This window comes from Meriones unguiculatus, chromosome 4 (assembly GCF_030254825.1).
Source record: "Meriones unguiculatus strain TT.TT164.6M chromosome 4, Bangor_MerUng_6.1, whole genome shotgun sequence".
NCBI classification, from domain to species: domain Eukaryota; kingdom Metazoa; phylum Chordata; class Mammalia; order Rodentia; family Muridae; genus Meriones; species Meriones unguiculatus.
Genome location: NC_083352.1, coordinates 71,716,813 through 71,733,444, shown reverse-complemented (window position 1 = coordinate 71,733,444; position 16,632 = coordinate 71,716,813). Strand labels below are relative to the sequence as shown.

Sequence of the window (16,632 nt, the reverse complement as noted above, 5' to 3'; positions counted from 1 at the left end):
TGCACTATATTATGGAGTACTTTTTTTTAAATTTAAAAAAATTTATTAATTTTTTATTACATTATTCCCTTTGTATGTCATCTGTGGCTCCCTTCCTAGTTTCCTCCCAATCCTTCCCACCCTCTTCCCCCCATGCCCCTCCCCTAGTCCACTGATACGGAAGGAAGGTCCTTCTCCCCTTCTATCTGACCCTAGCCTATCAGGTCTCATCAGGACTGGCTGCATTGTCTTCCTCTGTGGCCTGGCAAGGTTGCACCCCAGAGGGGAAGATGATCAGAGAGCAAGCCACTGAGTTCATGTCAGAGACAGTCCCTGCTCCCCTTACTAGGGAGCCCTAGAGAACTTGGAGACTGAGTATATGAGCTACATCTGAGCAGGGGTTTTAGCTTCTCTCCATGCATGGTCCTTGGTTGGGGTATCAGTCTCTATTGGGCTCCCAGGGCCAAGTTTTTTGGGCTCCATTGGTCTCCTTTTGGAGCTCCTTTCCCCTCCAGGTCATGGAATTTTATAAAAGAAGGGGGAGATAGAAAGACCTAGAGAGGTACTATTTTTACTTTATTAATTTAATTTGATTTATTTATTTGGCTTTAAAGGATGATTTCACTCTGTAGTCCAAGCTGGCTAGAGAGTCCAGTCTGGCTTAGATGTCACAGCTAACCTCCTGCCTTTGCCTCTAAGGTGCTAGGTTTACAAGTGCTAGTCACTACATCTGGCTGGGATATTTTTATTATATGATTTTAATTTATTTTTAGTAAGAAAAATTAAAGAAGATAATCCCAGGCATAAAAGGAGCAGACACTCATAAGAAACTGCAAGCTGCAGCTAGCTGGAGCACTCAGGACCCTGGAGGGGGCCTGAGAGGAAGTCCAAAGATGTGGGGTGTGAGGTATGTATGTGGAGTGTGAGGTGTCAGTTTGTCACCTTGGAAATGAATCTGGAAGTCCTGTAGATTTGTAGATTTCCTCATAGTCCATTCTAGGCACTGCACATTTCTTATCCTATATGTTATTATTTGTGTCTTTAAAAATATATATGTCTGTACAGAACATAGCCATGTTAGAGGGTATAAAATAGCTAAGCTGACACAGCAAAAGGAATTAAGTTAAAGTAGAAGGCACTTAGTTAGCTCACAGCAATAAAATCTCTATATCTTTTTTAGGAGACAAAATAAAAGCCAGGACCCCAGGACTTGTACAGCTCAGAGACAAGCAAGCTCCCCATCAAGAACAGCTTGGCAGTAAAGGTTCTGTGCATCCTTGCCTTGTACATTCACCAGTCTCCTCTTCTCTGTGGTTGCTATGGCCAACACTGCCTCTGGATCTCAAGCCCATTTAGGACCCAAAGATTTGAATCTAGAACATTCTCTTGTCTGGAAACAGCACTGCAGTCCCATTTCCTTCTATCAAACACCTGCTCTAATTAACCTTCTCATATTTGGGCCACATTAGCTCATGACCTCACCTCATTCTTTTTATTATCATCTTGCTTGTTTCCTGTTCATTGGTTCACCCTTCCCAAGATGGTTTACTGTGGTAGCCCTAGTTGGGTACAGAACTTACAGTGTCCCATAAAAATAAAATAAAATGTGGGGCTCTTTATTTTAAAAACTAGAGAGAAAAGCAGTTGCTTTCTGCAGTTGCTCTCTCAGCTCCTCATATTTATTTGGCATTTAATGTTGCATTCCAACTATGCACCAATGCTATGCAAAGTCCTCACAGGTACCTAGGAGTCCTACATTGTTATTTTGTATATGTAGGGCATGAGTACAAGCCCACCCCTTTCAGTGCCTAAAATTCTCCCTAGGGACAGAGGGTAAGGAGTATGAGTTAGAAAGCATTCTGTGGAAGTGAGGAGCCATGGAGGCATGAAAACATTCTTCAAGCTTTCATCACATACTTTTATGTCCTATGGGACATGCCACAGATCCAAAGATAAAAATGACTCCAAGGATGGTGGACTGCAGAACATTAAACCCAGAGTCAAAGTCCTCTTCTGCACACAGTGCCCATGAATTCATTCTCACCTCATTCCTCAATTCAATTCCCATGGTATAGAAAGCAAGAATGGATGGAAGGATGGATGGATAGATAGATGAATGAATGAATGAATGAACAAGGCAATAAGTTAATAATTCCATATTACACTTAGGTCTTGTGGACAAATTGGCTTACTTTTCATAAATGAATGACTTTTTTGAGAGCACATCATTCCTAAGCAATCCTGGTAGGATCCCTGTGGGCTTAGGAGGAGAAATCAGGATCATCAGTTCTCTTCATAAAATCTGCAGCCTTGTAACTGAGCTCAAACAATGCCCTCAAACTGCTCCCTGAAGAGATGAAAAATGAAAAGTGACCCAAGGTACAACACGATGGCAGCTCAGAGATCTATATAGCTACAGGATCATGAAAGGTTTTGTGAAAGTGGTGGTGTTTAAGTGGCTCTTTTAAAACAATATGGGAGTTGGTCATGAAAGGAAGGCAGGAAATGTTAATAGCGTTAGAGAGGGCAAAAGGCAGAAAGCTGGAATTCTGAACAGCTACCGGGTCATGGTGCTTAAAGAAGAAGTTAGGAATCAGTATGGACAAGCATCTCAAGACCAAACACCAAGCATCTTGGGCCTCTGAGTATTTCCCAGGAAAAGACTTGCATTGCCACGAAGCAATAAGGCTGCCCTAGTATGTGTTATTTGCCCCCATGAGTTTAGCAGCTCACATTTAACATTACATATTTACAGTGAGTCTGGATTCTGGCTAATGCTGTGTAGAATCCTCTGCTTCAAGTATCTCTAGAGGCTGCTGCACAGGCATACAGTAAGGCCTGAGGTTTCACCTGGGGTACAGCTGAAGAAGCTACCAAGCCTACATGACTGTTAAAGAGTTCATATAGATATGGACTACTGCATAGCAAGCCATTATTCCTCACTGGAATTAGCCAGAGGTAACCCTCTATTGCTTTTCCTTTGTGCCTCTCCAGCTTGGCATCTCATTTCATTAATCCACCAGAAAGAAAGTTGGCTGGCAACACAGAAGTTACAGGTAGCCTAATTATGTTATTACTAGCTCATTATCTCCCTATAATCTATTAGTGGCAAAAATGGTATAAACCCCCCTCACATGCACACAAGAAGAGAGGATTGTACAAGGGCATGAATTCCAGGAAATACATCTCATGAGGACTGTGTTGACCCTCCTACTAAAGCAGTGTGGTACAGATTGGACTAGGGCAGAGAATAAAAAGGAGAATCAACCAAGAAGAGTCAATTAAAGAAGGGTATCCAGGAAGAAAACAATGAAACCCAAAGACAATGAAGGAACTTTAGAAGAATGGGAATTTTCAAATGTGTGCTCAGTGGACTTAGAAACTAGTTTTATGTGAGCAGTCATGTGGGGGCTGTGGTGCAAAAGAAAATTCCAAGGGCTTGAACTTGGATAGCTAGAGCCAGAGACATATTTATAAGATGGGGAGTGGAGGAGAGATTGATGCTCCACATTGATGCTGTTTTGGTGGAAGAAAAGAACAATAAATTTGAGACCCTAGAATAGCACTCAAGGTGACCACATACTTGGAAATGATGAATGTTAGGAATGGTACAGTATCCAGAATCTGTATACAGATGCGTCTTTAAGGAGCATCTCTATACACATGACAGCTAATGACATGTGGTAAATAATAATAAAAAACAGAGCTATGCTTAGCTCTTTTTATCAGGGTGCAATAAGGATTCCCTAGTGAGTTCCCTAGTCCTTTGAGGATTCCAGTCTGCCTTCTAGGCTAATGGTATACAGAGGGACACAGAGAAATTCCTTCAGTTATGATGGCTGCTAAAGAGACAACCACTTGAGATACTGGTCTCAAAAGGAATTTCCCAGAGGAAATAAAAGAGTGAAATGGCTAACTGTAGGCATATATGTGTGTGTGTGTATGTGTGTGTGTGTGTGTGTATGTATGTATGTATGTATATGTATATACAAGTATGCTTAAATGCATATATGTATATATAGTTAAATACATACATTAAAGTATTATTACTGTTTATAAGTTTATATATAAGTGTATTTATATATTTCTAGAGAGAGAAAAACTTATAAACAGTAATAATACTTTAATTCTACATATATGTTTAAATCATATACATCACAAATTGAACCTTGAGACCACCTATTATTTCATCTTGCACATAAGGAAATTGAGTGTTGGTCTGTATCACACTGATAGCAGCTGTAACTAGAACTTCTTTCCCTAGGCCCTGGCCTTGTGCTTGCTTCCTTTGAGATCTCACACAAGAAATCTAAAACGGATTCGCCTAGCTTTTTATGTGCAAAGTCAAGGACCTGCTTATTTAACAGGAACTTCAATACATACACACACACACACACACACACACACACACACACATTCCAAGGCTCTTGGGGGTTAATTAAATTTGGAATACTCACAGGCCCTAAGTTTCCAAGGAAAACCATGATCTTAGGACACTGGTTGGCTGGGAATGGGACACCCTTTGGGTCCCCAGAGAAATCCTCCTCTGATGAGAAACTCAAGCTTGAGGTCATGGAAACACTGCTTGACCCTTCCCCCTAATTTCAGTTATCTAATGCAGCACTGAGAAAATTTCCCGCTAGACCGAAAACCCAAGGCATCCCCCATTGCCAATCTATATCACAATCAATGTTGATTGAATGTCTGAATGTAATTTGAATGAGAAGCATTTCAAAGCACAAAGGTTCTGTTCCCAATAAGTTCAGTCTATATAATCAAATGCATTCTTGCTGGCCCAATCAGCAGAGGCCTGGCAGGGGAAAAAAAAATCCAAGCTTAAATCTTACAATTGCCCCTTTGAGGGTCGTTGACTCGGCAAGTTCTACAGTGGGGTCCTGAAATGAATGCTGCCTCTATGCAAAGCAACAGGAGGTCACATTATAATTAGAATGCAATCAGTGGGATTGGTTATGGCTTGGTTTCCTTCCTGAAATGACAATCTATGCCACATCTGCCATTACATTAATATTTCTGCCTTTCTAGAACAGAGGGAGGGTGTGCAGAGGAGGGAGAAGGCGGCATCTCTCCAGCGTGCAGCTGATAGAGTTGTCTTAACTAGAAGTCTGCGTGAGCTAATCAAGGCCCGAGCAGTTCACCTTTAAAATACCCAAACCATCTGGCAGGCTGTCCCACGATAAATCTCTATGATAAATGCCTCCGTTTTGATGTTACAAAGGAACCGCAGACCTGCTCAGTCTTGGCACAGCTGAGAACATACTGGCAACAGCAGAATAGAATTCAGATGTCCTCAAATAGAGAAGTAAATCATTTTGACCTGCAGGGCATAATATATTTAGAGAAAACCTGATTGTAATAAAAAGGTTGGACTTGTCACAGTTTCTGCTGCAGGAATGGCGATATATTTTTTTTGGTATATACTCTTCAGTTTAATGAAAACTCCAATGTGTACTGTATAAAAGCCTTCCATCCCTACACCCTTTTTTGTATGTGTGTCTTCAGACATCTTCTGTCCCCTTGTGCATTGCTGTGGTGGCCTCTTGCTGGCTTTCAGGCACCCTGCGGAGGAAGGGCTGCAGCTGAGCATGCCTTCAGAATGATTAATCCACTTGCCTTTCATAGGCCTGTTTTGCTGGGCCCATAGCCACTGCCAAGAAAGGACACACTGTGACCACCAGCACCAGGAAGAGAAGGCACAGCCTCTCAACTCAAGGTTAGCCTGGACCTGGTGCCGAGAGGGACTTGTAAAATAAATTATGCTGTGTGGTTTTGGAAGGTAGACTTTTATGTCTAGCCAAGCTTCAGAAACAAATTATAGAGTGGTCAGTTGGCCTTGTTTATTTCATGTTTTTCCCCACAACGTTAAGAAACTAATTAAACATGGATGCCAAATGGTAAGCAGTGCTTTTCCCACTTCCTTGCCTGGACATACAGTACCTCACCCTTGGCTCTGGTAAAGGATCTGAGCCAAGTAAGGGGTAGCTAATGGCAAGGCTTCAGCGGTCCTAGAACTCCTGGGAATGCCTGGGATTCTGGGACAAGGCTCGGTGTCTTTTTCCACTCTGGCCTCCTTGGTCGCAACAGCTTGACCAATTCCCTCCACAGCTGCTGGGGTCACTTTCTGGTGACTAATGGGAAAGACAGATTTCCCATCTGTCCCCTGAAAAATGGTTTAATAAAATGAGTCTGCTCACACACCCAAAGGAAGCCAGAAACGAGCATGAGAGGTGACGTGTGTCCAATGAGGCGGTTTCTCAATCTCACCCTGTTAGTCTCCAGACAGAGTTGGCAACAAAGACGGGAGGCTGTTTCCCTGGGTAGAATGGACGGGAAAGTAGCAGAGGCTGTTTTGAAACTCACAGGAGCCTACAGCGACCAGAGTCTGCAATTACTCAGAGTCTCATTGAAAAAAAAAAAGTGCAAATAAATTTGAGGTCACTGTGTTCAATAAAACTTTTTAAAAAATATTTACTGACAGTCCACTTGGAGGGAAAAAGACACAAAAATTTATTGGCTGTTGGCAACTATCATAGAGACATGTTGCCCCATACCTTCCCATCTGCCCTGGGCAAAACACCACTTATCTAGTTACTCGACTGTCTGACACGGCAGTACTCAAGGTGCCCAGAGGAGACACCCACTTTATCTGTGGCTTCTTTAGCTCTTTAATCATTTCCTTGGCTTGTCCCTGAATTCCTTCCAGGTCCCTGACATCTTGCTAGTTCGGAAGTATTAAAAGAGGTTGTGGTGGTGGATGCTCTTTCGGGTTCAGCAGGGACCAAGAGAAACGTGCCGGGTAGGAGCATGTGAGTCCATGTCACAGGGAAAGAACGATGCCATCCCACTCACTGTCTTCCTCTCCCCCTCTCTACTCTCCTCCATCAGACTCGTGACTCCTGATGCTCACAGACCTTCTGGCCAGGCCACTTTTCAAATGTCTTCCTGCAGTTAATTATGTGAGAACCAACAGGCCCAGCAGGGAAATAAGAGACATTCCTTCTGCTACACCCCCACCCCCAAAGTCTGCCATACTGCACTTGCGGTTTTTTGGCTCTAGTCATCTGGGACAGTTTCTCTTTTCTATTCTGCTCTTTAAAGCAAGACAACTTGATCTTAAATGTGCTGGAGAAGTGAGCAGGCTGAGTATGCAGTTCTTGTAGGCTCTCGGTTTAGCAGGGCTATTAGTCTATGCATCCTTAAGTACTACCCAGTCATTCCTCAATCAGAGGCCATCAGACAACCTGAGTGGGAGGATGTGATCATCAAGTCACAGGAATACCACCCCTCTCTCTAGAAACATCGTGGCCTCCAGCCAACCTCCCCAGTCAGAAATTATCCGGATTTCAAAGTAAAAAAACACAGTCCATGATAGAATTTTAAAACTTGCAACAGACATGTCAATTCCATATTGATAATTTAATTCCCACCTTCTCTTTTTACAAAGGATTTTAGAATTAGGCATTCCCCAAAATAATATTCTTTTCTGGTATCAATCTAGTTAGATGGTTTATAATATATTACCAGTAACTCATTTCTAGTCATTATGTCTTCTCATGCTTGATGTGACTGTTCTTTTTCTATTTTTAAAGAATTATTTATTTTTATGTGTAGAGCTGTTTTGCCTGCATTTATATATGTGCCCCATGGGTGTGCTCAATTCTCACAGGGGCCAGAAAAAGTGGGTAGGATCTTCTGGAACTAGAATTATAGATGGTTGTGAGCCACCTGGGGTGCTTTGGTGCTAAGAACCAAACCTAGGTCTTTTGCAAGAGCACTCTAAACCACAGAGCCTTCTCTCCAGCCACCCTATCTTTTCTGATTATTAACTGTTGTAAAATATCCATACATCTGATAAACAATCGACTACTTGAGACCAGATAGAATTTCAACCTTACAAAGACACTTCTCAAAAGAATCTGATGATCTGGCTAGAATCATCTAATGTCAGTATTAAATTAAGGAGAAACAACACTGGAATCCAATGAAGGCACACAAGAGGAAAGTGGAGAACAATGCAGCTTCCAGGAAACACAAATGGCTCTAATTCATGTGGTATGAAGACAATGTGCTTTGGGGAATGGACTCCAATGTACTCATCAGTGACTATTGTCAGCATTATGAGGTGACAACATTTGTGACATGTAAGTGAAGCCAATGCTGCCCTCTGAGAGACAGCTTTGTATTTCATTCCCATATAGATCACCCATGTTGCTTGGTCTGAAGGGCAAGAACTTCATTTGTCTGTTAAATAAACGATGGTGGAAATTCTAACCTAGACGGGGGACTGTGTGCCCAAGGATAAGCAGCATATGGGAATGCAGCAGTAAGAAGACCATTGTAAGACACAGCCGGGAAGACCCTGGAGCAGCAAACTGAACACACGTGCTGAGAGCTCAGAGCTGGTGTGGACATGAAATGCAGCTGGATCCGTTCAGGTCGGCCACACTTCATACCAGAGATGATTTCACTCACCCTCTCCTCCTGGTCTTCTATGGTGCCTTATTCAATCCCTGCCACATGGATCCATTTGCCCTTTCAAGGTAAAATGCCACCTGTAATGGGGAGTTTAGAAATACTATGTGTAGACCTCAAAATTTTTCTGCTTTAATTTCTCTAATGCTTTTGGAAAAAAGCCTGAAAGAAAGCACAAAAGAAAACAAAAATCCTATCTCTTTCATAGCATGATGTGAATTTGAGTTCGTGTGTCATGTGTGGCAAATGCCTCACAGGACATGACAATGGGTGAAATCCCCTGGGGAGACTGAGTTTTATTTCCTATTGGCCAAAGCATGTCTGGACACATGTTCCCACAGTCAGCTACAAGGAGGGCAGACAATGATGCCACTCTTCCTAAAATGAATCCTAACAATAGAGCAGTGGGGTAATAGTAGCTGCACTAGTGGTAGGCATTCTCCTCGAAGATTTTGGTGAAGAGCAACCCCCGGAATTAACTTCAGAAGTGAGTTTCTGTCACAGAACCAGCTTTGATATCAGAAAACTGACTCTGGCTGGTTATATCAGATGTTTCATCACAGTGACAGGAAACTGACTAACTGATTAATACATGGAGAATTAACACTGGTCTTCACGTAACTCTAGAGTTAATAAGCCCTGTCCAGTTATTTTTTTTTTGTTGTTGTTGTTGTTGTTGTTTTCTCTCAGAAAGACATCCTTCTTACCACGGTGCCCAGAAGACTCTCCATAAGGCTAATCTTCACCTTTGTGGCACATTATTTTACTACAGCTTGAAAAATATATATATATCCTTGTTAAGCAGAAGAATGCTATCCCTCAGAAAAGATAAGAGACATGAAGGGTTCATATTCAATTATGTATTTGTGCACATGTGCTCAAACTGGTAGGCTCACACACGTGGCAATCAGAAGACAACTTTCAGGAGATAGTCCCTTCCCCCAAACCTGTTAAGGAAAAGTCTTGCTTGCTGTTTTTGCTGGGCTTACATACTCCAGACTAGCCAGCCCATGTATCTGTCTTGCATCTCATCATGGGAATGTGGGGATTTCAGAAGCTTCACACCACATCCAGCTTTTTATATATGTCCCATGCATAAAAAATCCAGCTGTGAAGATTGCACAGCAAACACTTATACCTGCTGAGTCATGTCCCTGGCCACATGAAACACTCCTGTACTGACCATGTACTAGTCTGACTTTCTTCAGCTTTCTGAAGGCAAAGAGGCCAGGGCATTGATGGGAGTTGCTCATTGGTCTATATAGTTGTCTCTTCTATTTTCCATTTCTATTTTATGGCAGTATTGAAAATTCACTTTCCAAGACACCGATCTTAGTTGAAAGGAAACACTTTCTTGCTGTTATATTTTCCCTAGTAACGTTCAATGAGTTTTTCCGAATTAGACTAGCACTGGCAAGTGTGTTGTGTGAGGGAGCAGCCTCCTTGGCCTTCTGTCCCACTAACACTGAGAATAATCAATGAATATGAACTAAATCCAGTGCAGTGGTATATACTTGGCAATTTTAGGTACTAGGGAGGGTGAGACATCATAAGTTTGAGGCCAGCCCTGGCAACATAGCAAGATTCTGTCTGTTAAATAACTATCAAAGGAGAAAAGAGAAAGCCATGGACTACTGATACAAATTTAAAGATCCAGAAATAAATCCACACATTTTTAGTCTATTGACTTTTTACCCAGGTGCCAAGAACATACAATCAAAGAAGAATTGCATCTTCAATGAATGATTTCAGGAAAGCTAATTATACACGTGCAGAATAATTAAATTAGACCTTTAGATCACACAATATTTAAAAATCAAAATCAAGCTGGATTAAAGACTTAAGCATAAGATCTGAAACTCTGAAACTTCTAGAAGAAAGCATTGAGGTGGGTTGGAACTCCTTGCTTTGGTCAGGATTAAAAGTGAGTTGTCCCAGAAGCAAAAAGACACACACGGTATATACTCACTCATATAAACATACAACATAGAATAAACCCACTAAAATCTGTACGTCTAAACATACTAAGCAAAAGAGAGGACCCTAACTAAAATGTTCAATCCCCATCCTGAAAGGCAAAGAGGATGGACATCAGAAGAAAAAGAAAACAGGAAAGAAACAACCTCAGAACCTGCCACAGAGGGCCTCTGAAAGCCTCTGCCATGCAGACTGTGAAAGCAGATGCTGAGCCTGATGGCCAACTGACAGGCAGAGTGAATGGAATTTTATGTAAGAAGTGGGAAATAGTAAGAGCTGGAGAGGACAGGAACTCCACAAGGAGAGCAACTGAACAAGAAAATTTGAACACAGGGAACGTCCCAGAGACTCATACGCCAACCAAGGACTATTCATGGAGATAACCTAGAACCCTGGCAATGCAGCCACTTCTGATGAGAACTGATAGACTAAGATCAGAAAGAAGGAGAGGAGGACCTCACCAATCAGTGGACATGGGAGGGGCATGCATGCAGAAAGGGGGGGGAGGGTAGGACTGGGAGGGGAGGAGAGAGGGGCTTATGGGGGATACAAAATGAATAAAGTGTAATTAATAAAAAAAAAAAGAGTACAGATGACAATGGCTAATGAGGCTCCATCAGACCAGAATTCTGCATGGGAAAGGAAACAGAGAAAACAGCCCATGCAATTTGAGGAAATGCTGCTTCACCACACAAATAATAATGCTTCAGTGTCTTAGATATATAAGGACTCAATAATCCAATAGTAAGAAAACAACCCAATTAAAAAGGATAAAGTGGACTGGGAGATAGCTCAGTTCATACAGGACTGATTGCTGGGACTTGTAGGCTAGCCTGCCTAATCAAATGATGGCATGTCAGATTATACAAGATACTCTGACCCAAAAAAAAAAAATACTGCGGTAAATGATTGAGGAAGACACCAGATGACGGCCTCTGGCCTTCACTTAGATACATGTGCAACCTCAGGCATACATTTCCACATACATACACACATGAAATGTACACACATACAACACACACGCGAGTTATATCTGAACAGATATTTCTAAGAGGAAAACACTATATGTACATGAACAATGTTCAACATTAGTAATTATCAGAAAAATTTACAAGAAGATACTATCTTATACCTTCTGAAATAGCTCTTAGAAAAATGGAAATGTAGGATATAGTAAGGATATAGAGAAAGTTTAATTTTATATTGATTTGGCAGGGAGGGAGTATAAATAGGCATAGCTGTTATGAAAAATAGCATTTCCTCCAAAAAATTATAATTACTATGTTATCCAGTAATACCATTGCTTTCTTTTGAGTTCTGTTGCTATGATAAACACCATGGTCAAGAGTAACTTGGGGAAGAAAAGGTTTATTTCATCTTATACTTCCAGGCAATAGTTCATCACTGAGAGAAGTGATGAACAGGAACTCAAGACAGGAACCTAGAGGCAGGAACTGACTATCGTAGCGCCTGACTCTACAGGAGTGCTGTTTGCTGACTCCCTGCCCTTTGCTCGCTCATCTCCTTGTACACATAGCTCAGGTATATTTGTCCAGGGATGGGACCGCCTGTAGCAGCCTGGATCCTCCTATATCAATCAGCAATCAAGAAAATGTCTCATAGGTATACCCAGAGGGCAACCAGATAAAGGCAATTTCTCAGTTGAGATTCCTCTTTCCAGCAATGTCTAAACTTGTGTTAAGTTCATTAAAAAAAGAAAAAAACCTACTATCATATATCTTAAAACTTTAAAAACTATATGTAATATATTAATATCATAAAAATAAATTTATACATGAATATGTACATATGTGTGAGTACATACTTATATAAACATATACATATATGTGTATACATATATACATATTCATATATACATATATCTCTAAATGTATATATAGTCACATATATACATATATGTACATATATTCTAGCAATACCACTGTATATTATGTATAAATATATATTTATATAAATATATATGCATTTCCATGGTCAGTGCTATATTATTTCCACAAATCTAAATATGGGAGCAGCCTAAGTGTCCATGAACAGATGAACAGATGATGAGAATGTGGCATTGTACATAAAAGGCTACTACTGTTTCGCCATAATTAAAAGAGGGAACTCGCTTTCATTTGTAATACCAGAAGACAAACCTGTAGGACATTACAGTAAGTGAACACCAGGCACTGAATGACAAGTACCACATGATCTCACTGCGATATAGGATCTGAAAGATCACCTCATAGCAGCAGTGAGTACAGTGACGTGACCTGGCGCTAGTGTGTTTGGCAGCAGGAATGGGTTCGAGGATATAGTTAGGAGAACACTAATTTTAGGTAGACAAAGGGTAAGTCAAAATATCCACTGCACAATTTGGTGGCTGTACTTAACAATGATATATTGTTTTCTTGGAAATCATTAAGAATGTAATTTTTATTCATTCTCACAGAACACCCAAGCATGTGAGGTGATGTACTTATTAACCAGCTCAATTTAGCCACATATAACAATTCTCAAAATTTCTACAGAACTCTATACTCCTATTTATTCAGTCTTATTTCAAATATCCATAATAGATATGTATAAAATTTTGATTGCACCCATCAAAAAACGTGGGCATGAAGCAGACCTGTAAAGCTAGCCCTGGGGAGGCAGAGACTGAAGGATTGCTAGGTCTCACTGGCCAGCCATAATAGTCTACTTGGCAAGTGCCAGACCAAGTGAGAAACCCTGTCCCGAAAGGCAAAATGAAGAATGGTTGAGAAAGATACTCGGTATTAACTCGAGCCCACATATGTGAATGTGCACTCTCATGTGTGAGCACATGTGCACACAGAAACATGAACACACGAATCCATTAACAGAAAAGGCTTTTTATGATCATAAAAGATGTGAACAATGAGACTCAGGAGATGGGTTGATCTGAAGACCTTTATTATTTTGATTAAATGAAGAGTGGCTTGCATGAGTAGCTTCCTGGTTGTTTTATTTCCTGATGAATAAGGTCACCAAGGAAGGATCATTTTCACTACACAAAATTAGCCTAAACCTTAGCTTAATTTGCATGGCTTTCTTCCCTAAGTGTGGATTCTGCCAAGCGCAACTATATGTATCAGACTATATTGATGATGAATGTTGGCAGGTTAAAAAAATTGCAGTTTGGTCTTTATTACCATAAGCCACCAATGGGAACATGGAAAGAGAACTGCCAATCAAATAGGTAATAGGATAGCCTTGCTTATCATACAGTCATCAGCACTGCCATCGGCAAGCCCAAACTAAAGCGTGGTTAACCCAAAAGCTGTCCACCATGGAAAAGGCACCAATGACCATAGTGGACCCCAGTGTCCCTACTTGTAGTCACTTTCTCTGGAATTAGCTTAAATTGCTCTGAGGAAAGAAAAACGCTCCTTCCTTTCCACTCTGCCCCCAACTTCTGGGAATGTTACTTAGATTCTGCAGATGCTGAGGCCATTGTAGCATGGATGTATGTATACCTCTTCCTCGTCATTAAAAAATTTACCAACAACTGTAGTTATTATAAGATGGATGCTAACTCCTGTCTTCTGGTTATCATTTATTGAACATTTCTGATGGTTTTTGTTTGGTTGGTTTTTTTGTTTTGTTTTGTTTTGGGCACCAAGATCATGAATTTTCTCTACTTAGTTTAAAACATGACTCCAAGGATACCTACCAATTCTAGTGAACCCCTTCCACAGCTCCTAAAACATTTCCTATACTGGTATATGTGTTGAAAAACAGGGTTATCACCCAAGGGTGATATGTAAAGAACTTAACAATCAGTGGGATCGTTGACTGGTCACTGATCAGGATGAGTGTTCAGCTCCAGAGTCGCCTGTTCCCCTGTCTTCAGTAGTGATTCTTAGCTGTGGGACTAAGGATCATGTTGATAGTTTGAAAGTCTCACAAGAAGAGCGAAGCATGCATGGGAGTGGAGGGGAGCTGGGAGTCTAGGTGGAGCTGCCCTGGAAGCATGCTGATATCTTATAAATCACGATGGCTGCTCTGGTGTATACTGACTTCATGTAGGCCACAGCACTGTTATCCATCTGAGGTGGGGTACCTTTGTCTTTCATTCTGCTTCACCTTTAATCCAGGCTCCAACTGGATTCCTGGCTTCTTCCAAAAACCACTGCCCCATGCAATAGTATTTATTGTATACCTGAAGAATTTCATCCATGGGTAAACTTCCTACATTATCTCTCTGCAACCATGAAGACTGTCTTCCTACACTGAACCTTTCTCAGAGGCATCGTTCCAAGGTGTAAATTCACAAAGGTTGCATGTGTGTGCTTGTATGTGTGCATGCATGCGTATACATAGGTCAGGGGGTAACTAGTCACTTGTAGCTCAGCTATAATATACTTTTTAAAAATATGTATTTATAATATTTTTAATTTATCTTCATGTGTATGTTTCTGTCAAGTGTGTACCAGTGCTTATGGGGGATAAAAGATGGCTGTTGGATGCCCTGAAGCTGGAGTTCAAGGTAGTTGTGAGCCATACAATACAGGTCTGGGAACTAACTTTGGGTCCTCCGGAAGAACAGTGAGTATTCTTAACCACAGAGCCATCTCTCTATCTACCAAACTTTGTGGTCTATTTGTTTGAGGCAGGGTCTCTCTTTGGCCTGAAACTCACTAAGTAGGATTTGACTGGCCAGCAAATCCAAGAGATTGCTGGATTTTGCCTTCCTAAAGCTGGGATTACAAAGTTGTACCATCATTGAAGTTGTCTATCCATTTTCACATGTGTTCTGGGGATGGTACAAAGGTCTTCATGTTTGCAAGGGAAGCACTTTAATGATTTAGGTATGACCCCTGACTCACAGACATGGTTCTTAAAGAAGATACACAAATGATAATATGCATAGAAAATAATCCTTGCTTTCACTGATCAATAAGAAAATGCAAACCAATAAGAAAATCAATAAGAAAATGCAAATCTATTTATGGATCTTGTTAATTGAAAACAAACAAGAAAAAATGCTCAGGAAATATGCATGGATAGGGTTCTGTAGAGAAATCAGAGAGCCCTGTGCATTTTTATAAAACAGTATAGCCACCGCGGAAGTCAGTACAGAAATTTAACAACAAAGAAAATAATAGAACTACCATGTCCTACAACAATTCCCATTCACTGTATGTTCTCAAAAGAAAAGGAAGGCCTCAATTTAGCATCTGCTCAACCATCTCATGGCAGCATTACATATACAAGCCAATCTGAGAACAATTCAAGCTGACGCCAGGAGCTAGGGGAACAAACAAAATGTGGCACATATAAGTTATAGAGTATTACACAGCTTCTAAAAGGAAAGACACTTAGACATGTCACTACATGGATAATTCCTGAGAACATTATAGAAAACCAATTAGCAGTTTAAAATGACATGTACTGTATGATTTGACTGATGTGATGTGGCTAGAGTTGTCACATTCGTAGAGATATAACAGTGGCTTCCACAGGCACAGGGAAATGAGAAATTGCTGCCTTACTGGCCCAGAGTTTCAGTTATGCAGTATAAAAGGTTCAGGTACCAATGACAGTATGGATTACATACAATGTTAGATTATATGGATTTTGTGCCAATAAAAGAGGACAAATGTAAAACATATGTTTGAATAACCTGGAATGAAAAAAAAAGGAAGACAAGGTTCAGTCATATCTCTAACACAATGTTCCTTCAGCACAGAGACCGAAGTCTTCAGTATATTATTAGCAGGCATCTATGGCATCCGCAGTAGAGCCATATCAGCTCAGGTCTATCCAATCCTAAGGAGTGAATGACTCCAGGCACCTGCCTGCGTTCTGTTCTTCCTGGGATCACTGTGCTTCATGGGGCACCTTCCCCCTTCAACCATCACCCTCCCAGTCAGGTCACTGCATGCTATTAATCTTGCAACTCCAAATCTAGATTCTATGAATCCTCCTCCACTCGGTTTAAATACCACTTTCCCCAGGAAGATTAACCTACTGTTCACTCCCTCTCTGAGGTCTAAGTGAGAAGAATCTTCTTCATATTTCCACGTGACATGATCACCTTTGTTGAGGAAAATCAGATTATTCAAACTTGAAATCCAACTTTAAGTCTTAGCAACCAACCTCAGAAAGATTACTGATATTCTCAGTTCTAAGTCATCTTGATGATCTTGGCTGGGG

At 40.9% G+C, this 16,632-nt stretch overlaps 1 protein-coding gene across 9 annotated transcripts in view; it reads right to left on the bottom strand.

Annotated features, from left to right (window-relative positions):
* Lrmda (leucine rich melanocyte differentiation associated) overlaps window positions 1–16,632 on the bottom strand; it is a 1,035,474-nt gene that overhangs the window by 124,424 nt on the left and 894,418 nt on the right. For 2 of the 9 annotated variants that reach the window (XR_009591436.1, XR_009591437.1), the window contains one exon: window positions 8,470–8,549. The exons of the other annotated variants lie outside the window; for them this stretch is intronic. The gene's annotated coding sequence lies outside the window, so the exon portion shown is untranslated. The remainder of the gene's footprint in view (window positions 1–8,469; window positions 8,550–16,632) is intronic. 9 annotated transcript variants of the gene reach the window in all.